The 9,828-nt window shown below is 32.2% G+C and overlaps 1 pseudogene; it reads right to left on the minus strand.

The window, feature by feature from the left end:
* Nucleotides 1–505: 505 nt before the first annotated feature.
* On the minus strand, nt 506–2,507 carry LOC149179747 (C4-beta,C20-epoxidase-like; annotated as a pseudogene).
* Between the last annotated feature and the right edge of the window lie 7,321 nt (nt 2,508–9,828).

A 9,828-nucleotide genomic window follows, 5' to 3' on the forward strand; every position in this document is an offset into this window, starting at 1 on the left:
ACTACAATCTTACCAAACTTTATTTTCGATATCAAACATTATATTAGCATTACATTTAGTTTCTTACATAAACATTGTGTTTGGTTTTTCTTTTATGATTTTGTCTCTTAAAGATAATACTTTCCTTTATAATTAAGATTTTTTTAATTATAAAATATGATCTTTTATATATAACTATTAAAAAGTATTACAACTATTTCTCTTTAAAAAAAATAAATTAAAAAATTAATCAGAATTAATTAAAATTCTTATTTTTAATATTTAATTAATTATTATTATTATTATTTTTCTTATCTCCTAACTAAAAATAACTAATAAATAAAATAAAATAATACCCATGCAAAAAAAAAAAAAAAAAAAAACTTAACATAATAATCATGCTCGAAATTAAATTCATTATTGATACCATGTTTGAGTATGGCAAGCATAGTTACGCGACTCATATTAAAAGTAATATCATGCACCTACGTACTCATTTATCTATATGTTCATGTCTCTTCAAACTCTAAAAACCCTGAATTATGGAATTTCCTCTGAATTCCCCACATGCGAGTGCAAGGTATGCAGGAGGTCCTCCTAGGGATGGGCCAACTTCCTTGTAGTAAGCCTTTAGATCTTCAAAAGTAACTGCTCTGTACAGTTGAGGATGCTTCTCATCGATGAGCTCTTCGGGACAACGAATCTCAAATTTGTCCATGAAATCCAGGAAGAACGCTATCGACAACCTGCTCTTTTCTGACCTTCCATACACCACGCGGTGTTCTGCGCTGCGGTATCTTCCATTGCTCCACATCCGCCATCATCAAAATTAAAATCCTCTCTAATATAAACTTAATTGTTGCAAGTTAAATTGTTTAGATTTATTTTAATATTTCATCTATCAAATGTTTAGACATCAAATCTCAAAATACAATGTCATGCCAAATTTGAATTATTATTATTATTATTATTATTTTTATTATTTTTTTTTTATTTTCGAAGATTTGATCTCTTTTTACACTAAAATGAATTTAGACTAGTTGCAAATTAAACAGTCTAGATATATCTTAATCCCTCATCTATCAAATGTCTAGAAAAATCAAATCTCAAAATGCAAACTTGAAAAAAAAATTATATCTCCAAAAATTTAATCCTTCCCAACAATAAAATAAAACTAAATCAAGATAAATTTAAACTAATATCAATAATGTACCACCTTAAAAAAAATTGTTAAACATATAATTATGTTTAGGAAAAGGCAAAACCAGTTACCTGAAAGCAATGGCCAATGTTAACAACGAACGATCCAGGCAACGGCTCACTATTGATCCATTGTCCTTCTTTTGTTCGGATCTGAAGGCCACCTACATCATCTTGGTAGAGAATAGTAAGGCAGCTGATGTCTGTATGAGCTTTGGAGAAGAACTGCTCAGCCTCATCACATGCATGAGCTTTGGAGAAGAACTGCTCATGCTCATCACATGCGTTACTGTTGAGATAGAAATTCATTCGCATCAAACCTTGAGTCGAATTTTCGAATGAAAGGGAAGGATAGTGCTTAGTCACCTCCAGCCCCATACTGCTAAGTATGAGTTTCAGGATCCCATGTGACAGATCCATTATCTTGGACTTGTATTCGTTAATCCTCTCACTGTAGCACATTTAGTTAATGATCAGAATGAACTAAATCCATATCATCTTTATCTCTAGACTCATATTTTGAAAATTAGATAGATTTTCTAAAATATTCTTCAATCTATTACTATTATTCGTTAATAATCCATTTTCATAGAATTATATGAGATAGTTGTATTGTTTACAAATTTCAAAAAAATATCAAATTTTCTCTTCACTCTTAGACTTCAAAATATTCCTAAAATTTACAATTAAAATTAAAATAACTGAACCCAATTACCTTACCTTAGAAAAAAAAAGACATACATTTCAGCTTTGTATTCATTTGATCAAAATTGAAATAAATTTACACAATTAACAATGATGGTAAAAAGAAACTAACCAGAATATTTGGTTTCCCTGGGGCCAAAGCTTAGAAGAGATGTCATCCACTGAATGGTCGTCGGGGAAGAACATGGTCTCGGGCATGGAATCTTTAGCCTGAGGACCCGTCTTGGGCAGGGCATAACCAGAATAGAAAATTGGTGAAGCGGCTCTTTCTTTCACATCGGCGGGCAGCGTGAACATTTCTCGGGCAAGGGAGTCCACTGTTTACATTAGGGTTGAGTAGAATCCATGGTTGATCCCACGGAAGAAGCCGATTTCTTGGCATGCCTCTCTCAGCTTCTCAAGCTCCCGCTGACTTTCCACCTGATGCAGCTGATCGCCATCTCCTGCAGAATTCCAGGGAAGGAGTGCAAAATCAATGAGGGGCAGATCCATTAATTCAGAGGAGGATGCCATGCCAACCAGTCTTTAAGAACTTTGGCAAATACAGTACTTTCCAAATGGGCGCCGTATATGGGTTTCTTGATCTCAATGGTAGACTTGGGTCATCCCAGTAACAGTCACCATTGATTTTGTAGTTGGACTCCTCCTAGAAAAAGCTCCTGAGACATAGATGGATACTTGATTTTAAATTGGTTTTAACTTAATTCCAGGAATATTCAATTTCCTGATCTCCATGGTAGACTTAGGTCAGCCTAGTCACGGTCACCATTGATTTTGTAGGTGGGCTCTTCCTTAAATATCTCATCAGACATAGATGGATACTTGATTAACTTCTTTCCCGGAAAATATTCAGATATTTGATAGATAATAACAATCTAACTCAATTCTTTCATCCCACCTGCCATTAAAATAAAGATAACTATAAATAAAACACTATTTATCATTAAATTAATACAACTTAATATATAATATATATTAAATTTTAAATTTTAAATAAAAAACTGTTTATCATTAAATTAATTCAACTTAATATATAATATATTTTAAATTTTAAATAAGTATAATAGTCCATCCACATTGTTGCTTAATCTCTATTTCTTATGCAAAAAGTATTTAATAATAGAAGCTATTTATTTTGATAAAAATGTTTATAAATTATTTTTGACCTCATTGTTATAACAACCATTCATATATAAATAGCATGAACATGATTATCATTTTTGTCATTTCAAAAATTTAAATATTAATCATGGATTAAAATACATATTTTCACTAATTTAATAATCATTTTAATAAAACCATTTCATATAAATATATATATTTATTAATTTATTTTAATAATTCATTATAAATCATGATTTTACATTATTATAAATATGATAATATATAATATTTTATCATTTATTATATAGAATTTTAACAAAGAAACAAATTTATGATAATTTAAAATGTTTTTTTGCATTTATTATATATAAATTTTGACAAATAAATTAATTCATAATTTTAAAATTATTGGTTTACTCAATAACTTGATTTGAAAATTGTATAACTATAACAATAGATGTCAAGAAAATAAATAAATCATTATTTAACTTTCTTATAAAAAAATTATGATAATATATGATATTTTTATCATTTATTATATACAGCTCATCGCTATCGTCCTAGGGTGACGTGAGTATTTTGCATTTATTACCTACAAATTTTAAAAATTGAGATCATTCGTGACTTTAATTTCATTGGTTTACTCAATCACTTGATTTGAAAGTTGTATGGTTATGAAGTTGTATAGTTATGATAATAGAGGGAAGAAAATGAACAAATTATTATTTTACTTTATTATAAACAAATTTATGATAATATATAATATTTTATCATTTATTATATAAAATTTTAACAAATAAACAAATTTGTGGATAATTTAAAACGTTTGTTTGCATTTATTACATACAAATAAACTAATTCATAACATTGACGTCATTGGTTTGCTCAATAATTTGATTTAAACATTGTATAGTTATGATAATAGATGTCAAGAAAATGAAAAACCACTATTTTATTTTATTATAAAGAAATTTACGATAATATATAATATTTTATTATTTATTATACACAATTTTAACAAATAAACAAATCTATGATAATTTAAAGTATTATTTTGTATTTATTACATACACATTTCGACAAATGAACTCATTCATGACTTTAACTTTATCGGTTTACTCAATAACTTGATTTGAAAGTTGTATCGGTTTACTCAATAACTTGATTTGAAAGTTGTATGGAAAGTTGTATGGGTATAAAAATAAATGCCAAGAAAATGAATAAATCATGATTTTACTTTATTATAAATAAGTTTATGATAATATATAATATTTTAATTTATTATATACAATTTTAACAAATAAACAAATTTGTGATAACTTAAAATGTTTGTTTGCATTTATTACATATAATTTTTGACAAATAAACCAAGGTTTACTCAATAACTTGATTTGAAAGTTGTATAGTTATGACAATAAATGCGAATAAATTGGTGAGCATGCAGCTAACCTTAAACACAGGAGAAAGTTTTCCACTTTAGCTGAACATGCGGAAAGAACCAAGCATCATGTGTGTATTGAGGAGGCTAGTGTGATTGCTAGAGTTTCCCAATTCCATCATCCAAAATTTAGGGAAGCCCTTGAGATTGAAAAAAGGTCGAGCAATCTCAATAGAGAAGATGGCTAGAAGAATTGATGGCTAGAAGATTAGTAGTTGCTCCTAGTTGTTTTCTTCCCTTCCTCCCCTTCTTCATTTTTTGGCTTGTTCGTGTCCTTTTTTTTTCTTCAATTTAATCATATGTTAATTTTAACAATTAATATAAACTATTAATTATACTATTTTCTTTCCAACACTTGACTTAGTCTATCATTATATTTTTGTTTATACTAACTATTATCTTAATAAATATATATATATATATATATATTTCATAAAATAGTAAAGATCTTTAGGTAAATTCATATAAACAATTAAATTAGTTAAATACCTCTAGGGTAGTGTGACAATTAATTAAATATGAATATTTAAAATCTTATTTTTCTGACACTTGACTTATTCTAATATTTATATTAATTAGTTAATACTTTTTATAACTAACTATCTGCTTAATAATCTTTTAAAATTAATTTACTATTTATATATTTAAAACCCCTAGGATAATTATTTGTCCCTTTGACTTTTAGTTTAATAATAATATAACTAACTAGCTATGAAATTAACTTATTTTTATATCCCTGGTTCGTCTAACTGTCCCCCAATGATATTTAGCCAATATCGTTGTTAGTCAATATAACTGTTGCCTGGTCTAGGATTATAGCCGTTGGAGGTTCTGCTGGGACTATTTAACATGCGATGCTGGATCTGATTCTTCAACTTGTCCTGACAATGAACCATACTGGTTGGTTCGAAAGACGTCGACAAATGAAATATCATGTTGTGATAATTTAAAATATTTTTTCGCATTTATTACATACAAATTTTGACAAATGAACTCATTCACGAGGTTAACTTCATTGGTTTACTGAATAACTATGAACTCATTCACTAGGTTAACTTCATTGTTTTACTCAATAACTTGCTTTGAAAGTTGTATAGCTATGAAAATAAATATCAAGAAAATGATAATATATAATATTTTATCATTTATTATATACAATTTTAACAAATAATTTTACTTTATTATAAAGAAATTTATGAAAATATATAATATTTTATCATTTACTATATACAATTTTAACAAATAAACAAATTTGTGATAATTTAAAATATATTTTTGCATTTATTATTTGACAAATGAACTCATTCACTACATTAACTTCATTGGTTTACTCAATAACTTGATTTGAAAGTTATATAGCTATGACAATAAATGTCAAGAAAATGAATAAACCAGGATTTTACTTTATTATAAACAAATTGATGAGAATATATAATATTTTATCATTTATTATATACAATTTTAACAAATAAACAAATTTGTGATAACTTAAAATTGTTCACACCTAATCCTCAGCGGTTGGGTAAACTGGAACGTGAACAGTCATCAAGAAGATGAACTGATCCGTCTCATTTTTGTATATAAACAATAGTTATCTAATGAAATAATCAATCAGTCTTTTCTGCCAAGTCTGGAGTTACCCTGGCCTGACATGGTATCAGAGCGCAGGTCCCAGATTCCTTGTAACTCCCTTATCTCTGTCCTGAGCGCTCCTCTGTCCTGAGCGGTGCTCAGTCCTGAGCGCTGCATCTGTCTTGAGTGTTGTTAATTCTCTGCGCATCGGTTAAAAGTCATTGATTGTCCTGTGATTCTCATCGGTTATGAGTCTTTTTCGCTGCCTCTCCACACCGTATACCTTGCTACCATTACGTTGAATCCCACTGCGTTGAAACCCTCTCTGGTTAATACTTCCTTGCTCCACAAATCGCCCGACTCAGAGCTTCTTTTGAAAGCTTCCTGAACAGCTTCAATCTCTGCAACCGCCTCTCGATTACCGTTCAATTCTCGACTCCCTTGGAGCACTGCACCTGAAGCATTCCATTCTACTGGGCGAAGTTATGCTCATTACATCCTGACCTACCACAAATCCAATCACCAGATTTCCACTCCAGAAGTGGCGCATTGATTATTTAACGGCATATCCTCCAAATCATCTGCCTCGCCCTCGGCGTTGGCGTCCATCATATCTACATCTGAAGAAAGCCTATCCCAATCGGACGCAGCATCTTCGTACATTGTCTCTAATACACTCTCGCTCCAGTTGTTTCAAGTGCGGGGCATATAAAGAGGAATCTGGCAGTGAAGGTTCTGGGTACGAAACCTCCGGAGGTCGAGGATCCAGAGGATTTGCTTCTTTCAACAGTGGTTCTGGCGCACGTTCCGGTTGGAAATCTCAGTGGATCACAGTAGGAGGATATGGAGAGCGAGAGCGTGTACATGTCGAAGCTGGCGGAACAGGCCTTGTTTAAGCGAGGCTCAATTTTCACAATCTAAGCTAAAGCATGTGGGCTGGTAAATTAACGTGCCTTTAAATGATTTAAACTCCCGGCTCTTACCTTTAATTGCAAAATTTTTGATATATTTTCTGGAGTTAAGGTGAATTCACATTCGGATTTGTGAATTGAGTATAGTTTTTGAGACTTTGAAACTAAGCTCATGGAGATCAGAAGCACGAACCCGAGCAGGGATATTCTAGTTTTTTGTTTTTGCATATCTGACTACGTAAAGTTCTGGCACCATACGTTGAGCTATGGAGCAGCTGAGAATATTCATGAGATTCAAGTAGATCTGTGGGTAGTAAACAGTTACATCTTGCAGACAGAATTGATAATAGACGGGTGCATTGTGTCAGCGTTGTGAAAAGTTTTTTTTTGTGATCTTTCTGCCAAGAGCGACATGCTTCTGCCATTACAAAAGAAAATTTTTGAATAATGGATGTGCTGACCGATTGGTTTCTGGTATCAATTGGTTTCAGTCTTTTTGAATGAAATACTCTTCAAACTCTTTGAACATAGATTTTATCATTTAATAGCAGCAATTAGTCAAGAAAACAGAGCTCCCGCCTGTCATCCTTTCTTGTGAAATTTGGAGAGAATGTCTGAACTTTAACACCGTCATATTTTATTACTGTCTAGAGAATCAAAGGGATTTATGGTGATTTGATTGATTATTTCCCACAGAGATTTTTTTTCTCACTGTATATCAGCAGAAATAATTTTTTTACAGAATGCATTCAATCATCTCTATGGTAGGAATAGTTCTCACTGGCAAGGAGAACTATTCTGAATGGTCTTGGATGGTAAAACACACCCTCATCTACAATGAGTTGTGGAAAGGAGTGTGTGTCGGAGAAGAAGATAAAGACCCTGTGCAACCTACATCAGATAAAGAACTTGTCATTTGGGAAAACAAGAACAGCAAAGCCTATGCATTGATCGCAGCATCTGTAAATGAAGAAGTAAGTCGTCATATTTCATCTTATTCCACTGCCTTTGAAGCTTTACAAAAGCTGAAAGAACTCTATGATTCACATTCTGCACTTGAAGTTGTTCAGCTCATGATTAAACTCTTCACTCTTGAACTGAAAAATAATGATCCTCTTGCTCTTGCATCTGAAGTAAAGTCTATAATGCATGATATTAAATCCACTAAGGTTGAGCTGGATATCCCTCTTATTGCTTTTCTCAAAGCACTCTATCCTACCTACTCCAATTATCTTGAGTCATTACAAGCAAATGGAAATCTTAAAGATATAACCTTTGACTCTCTTGTGAAAAAGTTTGCTGAAAGAGAGAAAGCCTTTGGAAAGAAGACTGTCCCTGAATCTTCTGAAGAGACTGTTTGCCTTGCTCATAAAGAAAAGCATCCTGCTCAAGATTCTACAAGAGGAAGAGGTGGACGAAGAGGAAGAGGAAGATACTTCAGAGGCAGGGGGGCAGACATTCTCAAGCAGAAAAAGCGGATCTGCATTGCATTCGCTGCAAACGAAATGGATCACATGATGCTTCTACATGCAAACTACCATGGGACAAAATTGAGCAGAGAAGAAACCGGCAGAAAGGTAAAACTGATGATACAGATAAAGGTAAAGCACCTGAATCCGCTCACTATATTGAGGCACAATGTAACATTGGAGTAAATGAAGATTTGTTTAATGCTTCACTTGCTTCTTCGAAAAATGATTGGTTGCTTGATTCAGGAGCAACCTGTCATATGACTCATAGGAAAGATTTTTTTGAAGATTTCACTGACAATGTTGAGGAGCAGTATACTTTGCAGATCAGTCAAAAATCAAGCCATCAGGGCTTGGCACAATCAGGCTTAAACTGCCTGGTCTTCCAGACTTTCTTTTGGATCATGTTCTATATCTCCCACAGCTCAAGAGAAACTTGCTGTCCTTGGTCCACATCCGCCAGCAAGGTCACTCCATTCATATGTTTGATGGAAAGCTTGAGGTAAGAAAGGCATCTGACCACTCACTTGTCATGAGGGGAATAGAAGAAGAAAGACTTCTTAAACTGTAAGGAACCTCTACTCATGCCCAACATTTCTCATATATTTCTCATCATGAAGAAGGTACACTTCCATCAAGTTTATTATGGCATGCTAGATTTGGACATTTAAACTATGACAGTCTTCGCTTATTGAAGAAAAATGGTGTTACTGGTTTGCCTACAATTCCTAGAAAACATAAGCAATGTGATGCTTGCATTCTAGGAAAGCATAGCAAACCGTCTTTTCATGATTCACATTCAAGAGCACATAGGAAGCTTGAACTCATTCATTCAGATTTATGTGGTCCAATGCATGTTCCTTTTTCAAATGGAAATAAATATATCATGACATTTATTGATGATTACACCAGAATGTGTTGGGTTTATTTATTGAAGAACAAATCTGATGCTTTTCAAACATTCAAGAATTATCATAAATGGATTGAAAATGATGCACAATCCCATATTGGGTCTATTCACACTGATAATGGAAAAGAATATACATCAAATGAATTTGAACACTATCTTCGCCAACATGGGATTAAACATACGATCCATGCTTTTCTTCAAAAATATAAAGATAATGTTTTGGGCTGATGCTGTTCTATGTGCTGCATATATAAAGAATAGATGTCCATCTAGTGCTATAAGAAACAAGACTCCTTATGAATTGTGGTAGGGACATGTTCCTTCGGTAAAACATCTCAGGATTTTTGGTTCCACCTGTTATGCTTTAATACCAAAGGTACATAGAAACAAACTTGGTGCTAGAAGTCGTAAGTGTATCTTCCTGGGGTATTCAAACACCTCTAAAGCATACCGTCTCTATGATGAAGTAAATAAAAAGTTTGTTGTATCTAGAGATGTCATTTTTCTTGAATCATCCAAATTTGACAGTGTTGTTGAGCG

The sequence above is a fragment of the Pinus tabuliformis genome, chromosome 3_2 (genome assembly GCF_031772625.1).
Source record: "Pinus tabuliformis cultivar Carrire ecotype Pingquan chromosome 3_2, CPIR1, whole genome shotgun sequence".
Taxonomy (NCBI): Eukaryota; Viridiplantae; Streptophyta; class Pinopsida; order Pinales; family Pinaceae; genus Pinus; species Pinus tabuliformis.